Source organism: Pinus tabuliformis, chromosome 5_1, assembly GCF_031772625.1.
Source record: "Pinus tabuliformis cultivar Carrire ecotype Pingquan chromosome 5_1, CPIR1, whole genome shotgun sequence".
In the NCBI taxonomy this organism is placed as follows: domain Eukaryota; kingdom Viridiplantae; phylum Streptophyta; class Pinopsida; order Pinales; family Pinaceae; genus Pinus; species Pinus tabuliformis.
The window spans coordinates 169,310,279-169,321,290 of record NC_142305.1 but is presented as its reverse complement, the minus strand read 5'-3'; the positions used below and the strand labels follow the sequence as shown (position 1 = coordinate 169,321,290).

General features: G+C 40.0%; 1 pseudogene across 1 annotated transcript; it reads left to right on the top strand.

Annotated features, from left to right (window-relative positions):
• The first annotated feature begins 8,393 nt into the window (after positions 1-8,393).
• Positions 8,394-9,834, top strand: LOC149163965 (PR5-like receptor kinase pseudogene; annotated as a pseudogene). Its single transcript, XR_016260053.1, has 2 exons — positions 8,394-8,440; positions 8,583-9,834. The product of XR_016260053.1 is annotated as a PR5-like receptor kinase pseudogene (transcript).
• The last annotated feature ends 1,178 nt before the right edge of the window (positions 9,835-11,012 follow it).

The window sequence follows — 11,012 nt, the reverse complement described above, 5'->3', positions numbered from 1 at the left end:
ATTTGAGTCTTTGATGGTCTGTGTGGATTTGGAAACACTACCCCAATAAGTATGTAAGATGGCCATCATCTCCTTCTCATAGGTAGATTATCCTAGATTTTGCCCACTTAGTTTTTGGCTGGTGAAAGCCAAGGGTTGACCTTCCTGCATTAAGACAACCCCAATACACATGCACCATTCCCCATCTTTCTTGAGCACCATGACCATTACTGATGAATAAGGACTGATGCTAGGATGAGTGACACTGGCTTCCAGGAGTTACTTGATGATTTTTTCAATTTCGTTCTTTTGGGCGAAAGGATATCTATATGGGTGCACATTTGGCAGTTGTGCCCCTGGGACCAAAGTGATGCTATGATCATGTTCCCCTCTAGAGGGTGGAAGCTCTTTAGGTTTGTCAAAGACCTGCTAGTGGCAGTTTAAGACCTGTTGCATTTAAGGATGAATATGAAGAGTAGTGGGCTCGATGGCCTGGATGGCATTAAATTGGGCAATAACTCCATGATGGCCCTTTTTCCACAACTTTTCCATTCGATGCGCGCTGATGATAGAAGGATCACCTACCTGGAGTCCACGGAGGGTATGCATGTGGTCATTCTACTTAAAACTCATATATAACTCTTGGAAATCCATTGTGATTGGGCCTAGTGTACGAAGCCATTCAACACCCAAGACAATGTCACAACCACCCATGTTGATGGCAAACATGTGGGTCTTTAGGTGGTAATATCCCATCTGAAGTTTGATATTTTCGCAGCGGCCTTCACATTTCATTGTCCCCCTATCAACAATTTGGACCTGGAAATTAGAGACTATCGTGACAAAACAATGAATAGCTTTGGCGACTCTATGATGGATAAAGTTATGAGTGCTGCCACTATCAATCAATACTACTACAGGGCGATGTTTAATAAAACCTCTGATTTTGAGAGTTTTGGGAGCAGAAATGCTTGTCAAAGCATGTAGCGAGATAACTAGTTCTTCTGGCGTAGCTGGGAGATCATTGTCCTATTGGGTGTCCTCACCTTCCTCCTATGGTCCCTCAAGGGGTGGGGCTTCCTCAGATGAGCTGTGATCAGTATTTGTCATCACAGTAATAACACAATCCTTGTTTTCTTCTTTCAGCAATTTTTGCGGGGGACACCTTTTGAACCTTAACTGTTTGGGTAGTTCCCTGAGCCTGGGTGGGTTGTCCCTTGGCCACGAAATTTGGACAAGGTGACTGGGCAGCTAAAGCATGTTCCACTTCGATAGCCTTTTTGCAAGCGTCCATCCATGTGGGTGCGTGGCGCATCCAGACATGGGCTTGGATGGCTTCTTTGAGACCACTTATAAAACATTTCAAGTAGAATTGATCTCCGAGACCTTCTGTGTGGATGGCCAATGTCTCAAAGGATGCAATGTAGTCTTTTACTTTTCCTGTCTATCGGAGCTTAGTAAGACGACCCAAAAAATTATATTCACGGTCAAAGTAGTCACAATTGGATTTTGAGAACACAAGCCAAGTGATTTTCCCGCGATAGCATTTCTGATGCCACTGCTACCATTTCCATCTCTCTTGGGCCAAGTAAAGGCCTCCCACACGTAGTTTAGTTTCATCATCTACGATATCATTTAGAGTGAAATATTTATCCATTCCATACTTCCAGATTAGAGCCATCAAATTTATACATGTCCAGCTTGGGTAATTGAGGGTGGGAATGTTGGTGATTTCCATGGAAGTGAATATGATGGATAGATTCACCTTCAAGGTCTTCATTAAACCCATGTGCCTCCAATTGCAACCCCGACTTGCCCCTTGTGAATGTGTCCATGAATTGTTGCATCTGGTCCGCTAGGATCTTGAAATAAGCCAACTATTTTTCAAGGCTCTCGATCTTCTCGTTGGCCATCGATTGAGCTCTGGTTGCTACCATACATAGATCCTGGTCACTTGTCGTCACTTCGAAAAAATTTGGGACCACCCGAAAATTGAAGCTGACAAGTGAATGGTACCACCTCAATCAACTCGTTGTCCTGATTCTTGTGGTCTAAGTCTCTTATAAGCATCCCAGGAATGCCTCAAACTTTTTTTTTCTACTCCGAATGGAGTTTTACTCCCCGCTTATCAATACTGTAGTGGCCAATTTCTAGAAAACTTAATCCTGTCCAATGTCCTGCGAGAATCGCCCTAGGGTATAGGAGCCACAAGTATCTCTGCACAAATAGTCAGATCTGCCTTTGAAACCCTTAACTACTGAATGTGAGTTGGACTATAGTGGTGACATAACCCCATCTACTAGATTTGAATGGTACTATGGTAGTAGACCCTCAATTGGTGGATCTGACTGTTGCGGTGGCGACAGAACCCCAACTACTAGATCTGATCTGGAAAAAAAATATAATGGACAATCTTCAGAGAGATGAGGGAACTATGGTCTCAAGGAGTTTCAAGTGCTACAGATCACAATATACATAAGGGTCCAACAGTAGTACTCGACCCAATCTCTTAGGGCACTAACTAAGGAGGATCAACCGTACCCTTACCCATGCTACCCAACTACCCTATTGTACGCATGAGTAATATCCCTGAGTGTTGTTCTCGGTGTACTGTAGTAGCAAGATGACTAACGGTTTATCTAAGGTGAGGTTTCAGGTGAGCCTAGGGGTCTTCTGACATACCTAGAGGGTACGTGGAAGACAGTCTATGCGCATTTCTATCTAATGCACTACCACTCAAAGGGGTACCCACAGGGGTTACAAGGGAGTCTAATAAGCGTGACCACCTCTTGTATTTCCTGCATGCATGCCTCCCCAAATCCGAAGGTTTATGTGCTAAATGACAGATCCCATAGTTTAAAGATGTCGGAACATGTCTCTAGCCTAAAAAAAAATTATGCTAAAAATGGAGATACACCGGCCTTGGAAAGTGCTCTAATAACACTTGTTATTCTCTTGACCTGTGAGAATATGCTAGAATACCAAATATATGAAGAAATAGAACCCAGAACACAACACAAAATGAGAAAAATCAACAAGTATTTTATTATTCAGAGAAGAAAGAAATGTTCACTTGCCTCTTCGAGGGGGCAACCTCCAACAGAGCAGAGCTCAATTATAAAATAAGACACGATGCTCCTCAATGGGGAGTCTCTATCCTTTATATAGGATTCATACATTCAATACCATGGGTCAGTACCATTGTTCTCTCAATACCAACTATCTAATACCATGGCCCGTTTGCAACTAACTATGATCCCTTTCTTTAAATGTGGGTCAACCACTTACAATTATTAATACGGGCTTTATTTACTCTTTAACTAACTATAACTATGACTCGACCCTATTACATGAATAAAGGGGTTAGGGTTGCACCCTAACAACCTCCCTCCTTCATTTTGCTAGTCTAGGCAATCTGGTCCCTATTGACCTCATAGCAAACCCCAACAAGCAGCAGGCTTATTCTAATCTATTCCCATTCCCTCACCATCTGCCCATATAATCTTAGTTCGCCTGCCCTTTTCCAGGTGGGACATCTACCTTGCCATGCCAATATGACTTGATGCCAGAAAAAGATGTCGCAGTTGTTTAAACAACATATGAATCCATCTGATATATTAGAGGCAACTTCAATTCCCATAATATGATCCAAAATAATGTTGATGTAGTGGCCAGAACCCAGTTTCTAGGCCAGATGTTGAAGGAAGCAATAGTGAATTTTGTTGAACCTGAGCCAAATTACTAAGCCTGTAGTGATCCCAATACATCCTCTATGCATCCAGACAGAGAAATCGATGTTCTTCAAATACTTGTGACGAATGATCATGCCCCATGTGTCATCCCCAAATATTCCTCTCCACATTTATTTAAGTAATAGTGCCCAGCCAAATCACCATAAATTTAGAATACCCCAGCCACCCATACGTTTTGGAAGAGTGAGATGGTCTAGTTTGATAGGATGGAATTTGTTCTAATTTTTCAAACCGGATTAGATGAATTTTTCCGTAATCCTGATGACTCTTTTAATAATGGAGAGGGGCAGATGATATACGTGTGCCTAGTACACTCCCAATTGTGTGATCACCGCTTGTGTCAAGGTGATGCAACCGCCCATAGACAAGCATCTGAACTCCTAGCCGGATATTTTTTTATAAAAACGGTCAACGAGCCACATCCAGTCACTGACTTTATAGCTACATGGCTTATGTGAAATCTGAGGTATTTCATACCCCCTGACAATGGTTCTGAAGCCACACCAAATAATATTTTATATATGTGATAATATCCTCATCACATATGTCATTTAGAATGATGGACTTCTGAAGATTCATGAGCAATCTAGAGGCATTTCCAAGCTTAGCAAAAATATTAAAAAGATGAAACCATGCAAACCTATTAAGGATCCCCATGATGAGCACGTCGTCAACAAAGAAGTTATGCGAAATATATATATCCCGCCCCATATGTAATGCTTGAAACTGCCCCTCTGCCACAACTTTTTGTATGTGTAGGCTCAGTCTGTCCATAGCCAAAATGAAAAGAAGAGGAGACAGCAAGCAACCTTGTTTGAGACCCATCCCTGCCTTGAAGAATTCCGTGGGATAGCCATTTATAACAACTGCATAATGTACATTTGTGACGCATGCCATAATCCACTCGGCAGGCCTAGCTTGTATTCCAACCTCAGGTAGTGCCAATCAAGGGAGTCAAATGCATTTTGGAGATCAACTTTCATAATAGTAGCATTTAATTTTTAAGATGGATCAAGTGCATACATTCCCGAGCAATCGCCACTACGTCATGGATCTTTCTATTTCGTAGGAACCTGAACTGTTGTGGGGACATAAATTTAGGCATAGTATGCTTCATCTTGTTTGCGATAGTTTTAGATATGATCTTGTATATAAGATTACAAAGAGAAATAGGTCTGTATTATGAGAAAGTGGTGGAGGGAGACCTTTTCGGAATAAGTGTGATGTATGTAGAGTTGATATGAGAGTGAATAAAGCCCTTGGTCCGAGATTCCTCAACCATGTCCACAAGATCTTGTTTGATGAGGTCAAAAAAATGAGTGAAGAGTTCCACTGTCCACTCGTCAGGACCTGGAATCTTATCCCCCTTGAAAGATTTTAGCACTCCCAGAATTTCCTCCTCTAAAACAACATTAAAGAGAACTGAGTTAGCAGCCTCATTGAACATGGTTGGAAATAATTCCACACCCTAGATTTGATCCTCTAGACAATCCAATTCCCTTTGACGGTAAGCATTCTGAAAATGGAGAACAACATCTTTGCAAATGTCCTGTTGCAACTGAGCCTTAGTGTCGGCAGCATCAGTAATCTCCCAAATGGAATTTATCTTCCTCATGTAATTAACAAATCTGTGAAAAAAATTGTATTTATGTCCCCTTCTCGAAGCCAAATGGCCCTGCTTTTTAATTGCCAAGTAGTCTCTTTGATAAGTAGGAGTTGTTTCTTTTTGAGTTTGTGGGCATGTATGTGATTTCTGATATCAACAGGAAGATTTTGCTCAAGTAAGTGAGGGCGGATGTCATGCAATTCTTGTGAGATGTTAGCTAACTCTTTGTTCATATGCCTACATTTGCTTCTCTCCCATGCTTTAACCTCCATCTGGAGGGTCTTCAGCTTCTCCAGAATATGCATCATGGGGGAAAGGGGTCGAATCCCGTCACGATTCCAGACATCCCGAAAGAGGAAATTAAAATCCGGGTCGTCAAGCCAAACCAAATGAAACTTAAAGGGAATCTCACCTTTGAAATCTCTTCGCCTCCAGTGAAGGACAATAGACCGATGATTAGAGATATGATTACATACCACCTCAGAATGGACCATCTCGAGCCGCTCAACAATCTGTTCATGCAGGAGAAAGCAGTCCAAACGCTTAGCAACATATCTGTCCCTAGGTCTACCATTATCCCAAGTTGGAGAGGGCGTGGAAGGGCAGATATCAATAAGATTGTGATAAAAAATGAGCTCCTTGATATGGTCAACCAATGCATCCACCCTTCTAGAGCTCCCCCAAACTTCATTCAGACCAATTGTACAATTAAGATCCCCAACAATGATTAGGGAAGCGAGATCTAGTATTTCCGAGGCTATCGTGTGATCCCAAAAGGTGGTGCAATCTCTGTATGGAGCATATACAATTAATATGTGAAATCTACCCTATAGGCCACGGATGTGGCCAGCCATAAAGATGCCAACAAAACATGAAAAAGCTTTGACTTTAACCCGCCGTGGATGCCAAATAGCCACCCAAAACCCCCGAGAGGTGATCAGCATCTGTGGCTGCCATGTGCCAATTAGGAAGCATCTTTCTGAAGTACTTAATCACCCGCTAAACCACATGAATAGTTTCCTCCAAAAGAATAATATATGGACGACGAGAAGAGAAGAGCTCTTTGAGGGCCAGATATTTAGGAGTAGCCCCCACACCCCAAATATTAAAAGAGGATGAAAGTCATGTTAAACCATGGGCGGACATCCATGCTCCAAGGGCCCTAGGGGGGGAAGAACCAGCGATAGGGACATCAATGAGGGTATGTGGGTCAGCTAGACTAAAAGGGAGAGCCCGAGGGCGGCCTCTAAAATGTCGGCTATCATGATCGTGCTTGTGACGAACAATGATATTCCCAGCAGAGGAGGGACTGATACGAGGAGATAAAGAGCCAAGTGGCTTATGAATGGTGAGAGTGCGAAGATCCAGTGTCGTCCATGCATTAGAAAAAGGGGTTATAACATAGAAATTCAATTAATCCTCCTAAATAAATTAAAAAACATAATTTATTCAAAATTATAATATATATTATCCATAAATCATATATTAAAATTAATCAAATCATAGTAAAAGAAGAAAATCCCTCCAAATAAATAATCTTCAACTTCAATAATGTTAAAAGTTCAATGATACAAAACAATCAAGTGAGAAGACCTATTAAGCCCAATCAAGGAGTTCACATAGGAATCAAGTGAGAAGACCAAAACCAAATCAAGGAGTTCACATAGGAATCAAGTGATAAGACCAATCAAGCCAAATCAATCATCCTTCATGTATTGAAAAAACCAATCAAATGGAAAAGTGAGAAGAACAATAGAGCCAAATCTATCATTTTCAGTTCACACGAAAGAGAGAAGAACAATCAAGCCAAATCAGTCATCCACATGCGGGAGTAAGTGTCTATTGCTCACATTCCACACATCACATATCGATCAATAGACTTCATTCAGGCATCCATCGTGTTTTCAGCCGCCTATGTAGACTTCAAGTCAAGACTAAAGGCAATCCATAGTATTTTCGACGGGCCCCCAGTAGATTTTCAAGTCAAGTCTCACACTATTACCGTATTCCGTGCACTATTACCCTCTCACACCATTCTTAAAGTATCTTCTGCAATTCTCTCTGCACTGCAGTAAGATCATCTTCGCTCCCATCATTCTCTCTGCACAAACTCACATTCTCAAATTCTCTCTTTGCTCAAATTCATTTTCTCTCCGCTTGGGACAGGGAAAATGAGCTGCTGCCGCGGCATCGTCATACCTATTGTCATTATTATTGCTACGCTTGCATTATTGTATTCGTTAGGAATCCTCCTCTATTTCAGCACAGATGGAGAAGATTATCCATCTTATAGACACTGCGCTCCTTCTACTTGTGGAAATTCGGCCATCTGATATCCCTTCGGAAATTGTGGCTATGCATATGTTGATTGCTTAGACAATCAGACCATTCATATTTATAGGCTCGATTACCATAGCGTCAATGCATTAGATGCGAAAGTAATTGGAAATATCACGGAATCGTCCTACCATACTCAAACCCTTCAAATCGCCCAAAATATAGGCGATTTTTCAGTCTTCAGCGATTCCTCAGTCTTCGGCAGTTCCGCAGTCTTCAGCCTTTCTGAGGGATACATGGAGGGAACAATTCTTAACTGTACGCAACAAATCCAGGACATCAACAAAACCCTCACGCGGCTCGATTGGGGAGAAACGGACCGCCAATGCTTCTTCTATAATGGTTCAAAAGATGACTCCTACATACAAAACCTTCTCTCCAGTTATCATTGCACTTCGTATTCTGTAGTCGTTCCAACGGATAGGAAGTACAACATTAGCGGTGATAAGAATATGCAGCAATTCAACAAAAGAGGATTCCAAATTTCATGGAGTATACCCGATTCTTGTCTTTCATGTAACGCCACTGGGGGAAGATGTTATCATCGTAACACACAAGGACATCTGGTGGATAATTTCTATGCTGGTGATTATTGCGTTTGCCCTCATGGTTTGTACCGCAGTAATTGCTCTGAAGGTGAGGATCTCCGAAACTTGTTTTATTGACCACATCCTTACGTTTCCTTCTCTTACGCCGCTGTTTCGATTTCCGTTCCCTGCAGGGCATCACGCTGTAGGTCAAGTCCTATCTCCAGGAGTTACGGCAGGTAAATTGCTTACCTCTACTTTTACTCATCTAAATACTGTAATTTTGTAACATTATTTCCATAGGCAGGCAAATATCTGATCTTTAAAACCGATCCATTCCTTACTCTTGCTTATCCCTTATTTTTTCAACAATATTTCCAGGGATTTTTTTTGGAATGTCTACTCTGTTCAGCATAGTTGTGGTTTCTTGCATAGTGGTTCGTCGGCGATTTTGTTGTACCAGGACTGCTACCGAGGAGCAGAGCATTCGAGCGTTTATGGAACCCGTGGCCCCCTCGGTTGAGAATTTTTAAATTTTTATTCTTCTCAAGTGCCCACCCGATATTGTTCTGCTCAGATTATGATTTACACAAACAACTTGGCAGAAAAGCTTGGTAAAGGAGGTTTTGGAACAGTTTATAAAGGACAACTTCCCACTGGACGCGAGATAGCTGTGAAGATTTTGGATGAATCCAAACAGAGTGAACAACAGTTTATAGCTGAAGTGGCAACAGTGGGTACGACCTGTCATGTTAACCTGGTGCGCCTCTTGGGTTATTCTTCCCAGGGATCCATCAAAGCTTTGGTGTATGAATATATGGTGAATGGTTCCCTTGACAAATATATCCACGGAGGCCGTCATGACGAGTTGGACTGGAAACAACTATATTCAATTGCACTTGGCACAGCTCGTGGTATTGCATACCTACATGATGAGTGCAGAAATCGCATCTTACATTTTGATATAAAGCCTCACAATGTTCTGCTTGATGCCACTTTTTGCCCAAAAGTTGCAGATTTTGGTCTAGCCCAAATAACTAATAGAGAGGAAAGCCACATCTCTGTTGCTAACAGAGGAACATTAGGCTACTGTGCCCCAGAGATGTGGTCTAGGCTGTATGGAGTTGTCACTGATAGATCTGATGTTTACAGTTATGGGATGTTGGTGATGGAGATGGTGGGGGCGAGACAGAATATTGATTTTCACAATAAAGAGAGTAAGTCAAGCAAATTCTTCTATCCAGAGTGGGCTTTCAAGCAAGTGGAGAAGGGTCAGTTTGAGAATTTGAGAAAAGGAAACATGTCAGAGGAAGAGCGAGACATAGCAAAAAAGTTAAGTTTAGTTGGGCTGTGGTGCATACAGTTCAATGCATCTGGTCGTCCTCCAATGAGCAAAGTCATCCAAATGCTCGAAGGAGGGGACGACATTACCACTCCTCCATATCCATTCCCCGTTGATCCACCTATGATAGAAATGCACCTCGATGATTCTGACCCGTCTTCTTCAACCATTACCACTCCATTTCCATTGCCACTTGATCCTCCCATAACAACAATGCAAGACCATGCTTCTGGCCCATCTTCTGCAGCAACTTATTCTCTTGAGATTCAAAAGAAAAATCTCTCAGAGTAGTCACGGTGCCCAATCCTCCGGATAACGGAATATACATCATATTATCCAATAAAAAAAAGTCCCATGAATCTGTTTTAAATTACTTTAATGTAATAGGTTTATAGGTTCTTCGCTTCAAATGACTAGCTGCCATAGTCCTTTATTAATGTAGTGTTTTTCAACTTTAGAGGAGAAATTGTTAAGTTATCAGCAACTCAATTAAACTGATTTATTATATTTTGTTGGATATTAAGATTGTTTTCATGTAGATGTTAGGAAAAAAATTGCCAATAATGTCCGTTATATTGTTGATTTACATTTTTTTTTTTAACTGTTAATGTCATTTTATGATATTAAAATTTCTTTTCGTTGTTTTCAGTATTAAAATTTGTAAATGTATTAAATAATTTTTATTTATTTATGGAGTTGTTTTTAGTGCGATTTTTTGGAGTTTAGGCGCTGGAATTTTGCTGAAAAATTTGTGATGAAATCTTGATTTGTGTTATTTAAATTAGGTTTTTCACTTATATATGGATTCAACTCCCTAAAAACCCCTAAGACACTTCTATTGTGCAGGACTTAACCATCAAACTTGTGATTTCAATGAATTCTTAGTGGATTTTAAAGAAATTAGACTAGAAAAATCCAGAAAAAACTTCCAAAAAGTGGCACTAAAGACAACTCGTTTATTTATTTATTTATTGTTTAAATGGTAATATATATATATATATATATATATATATATATATATATATATATATATTTAAAGAAATTAGACTAGAAAAATCCGGAAAAAACTTCCAAAAAGTGGCACTAAAGACAACTCGTTTATTTATTTATTTATTGTTTAAATGGTAATATATATATATATCTATATATATATATATATATATATATATATATATATATATATATATATATATAACATGAAAAAATGAGTGGGTTTAATAGTTAAAAAATTGTGTTTCTAAGTGGTAGAGATATAAAGTTTCTAAAACTCAATTGATTTTAGTATTTATATATTAATTATGCTTGTTATTTTAAAAATAACCAATATAAATCCATCATAACTATCTATTAGGGATCTATTAAACCTTGAGAGGGATCAATTCTCTCAATATGAAAACATATTTTAGAGTGCAAAGCTTGAAAAAAAGTTTTCACCTCAAGAATTAATCCCTATTTAAAAATTGACCTAT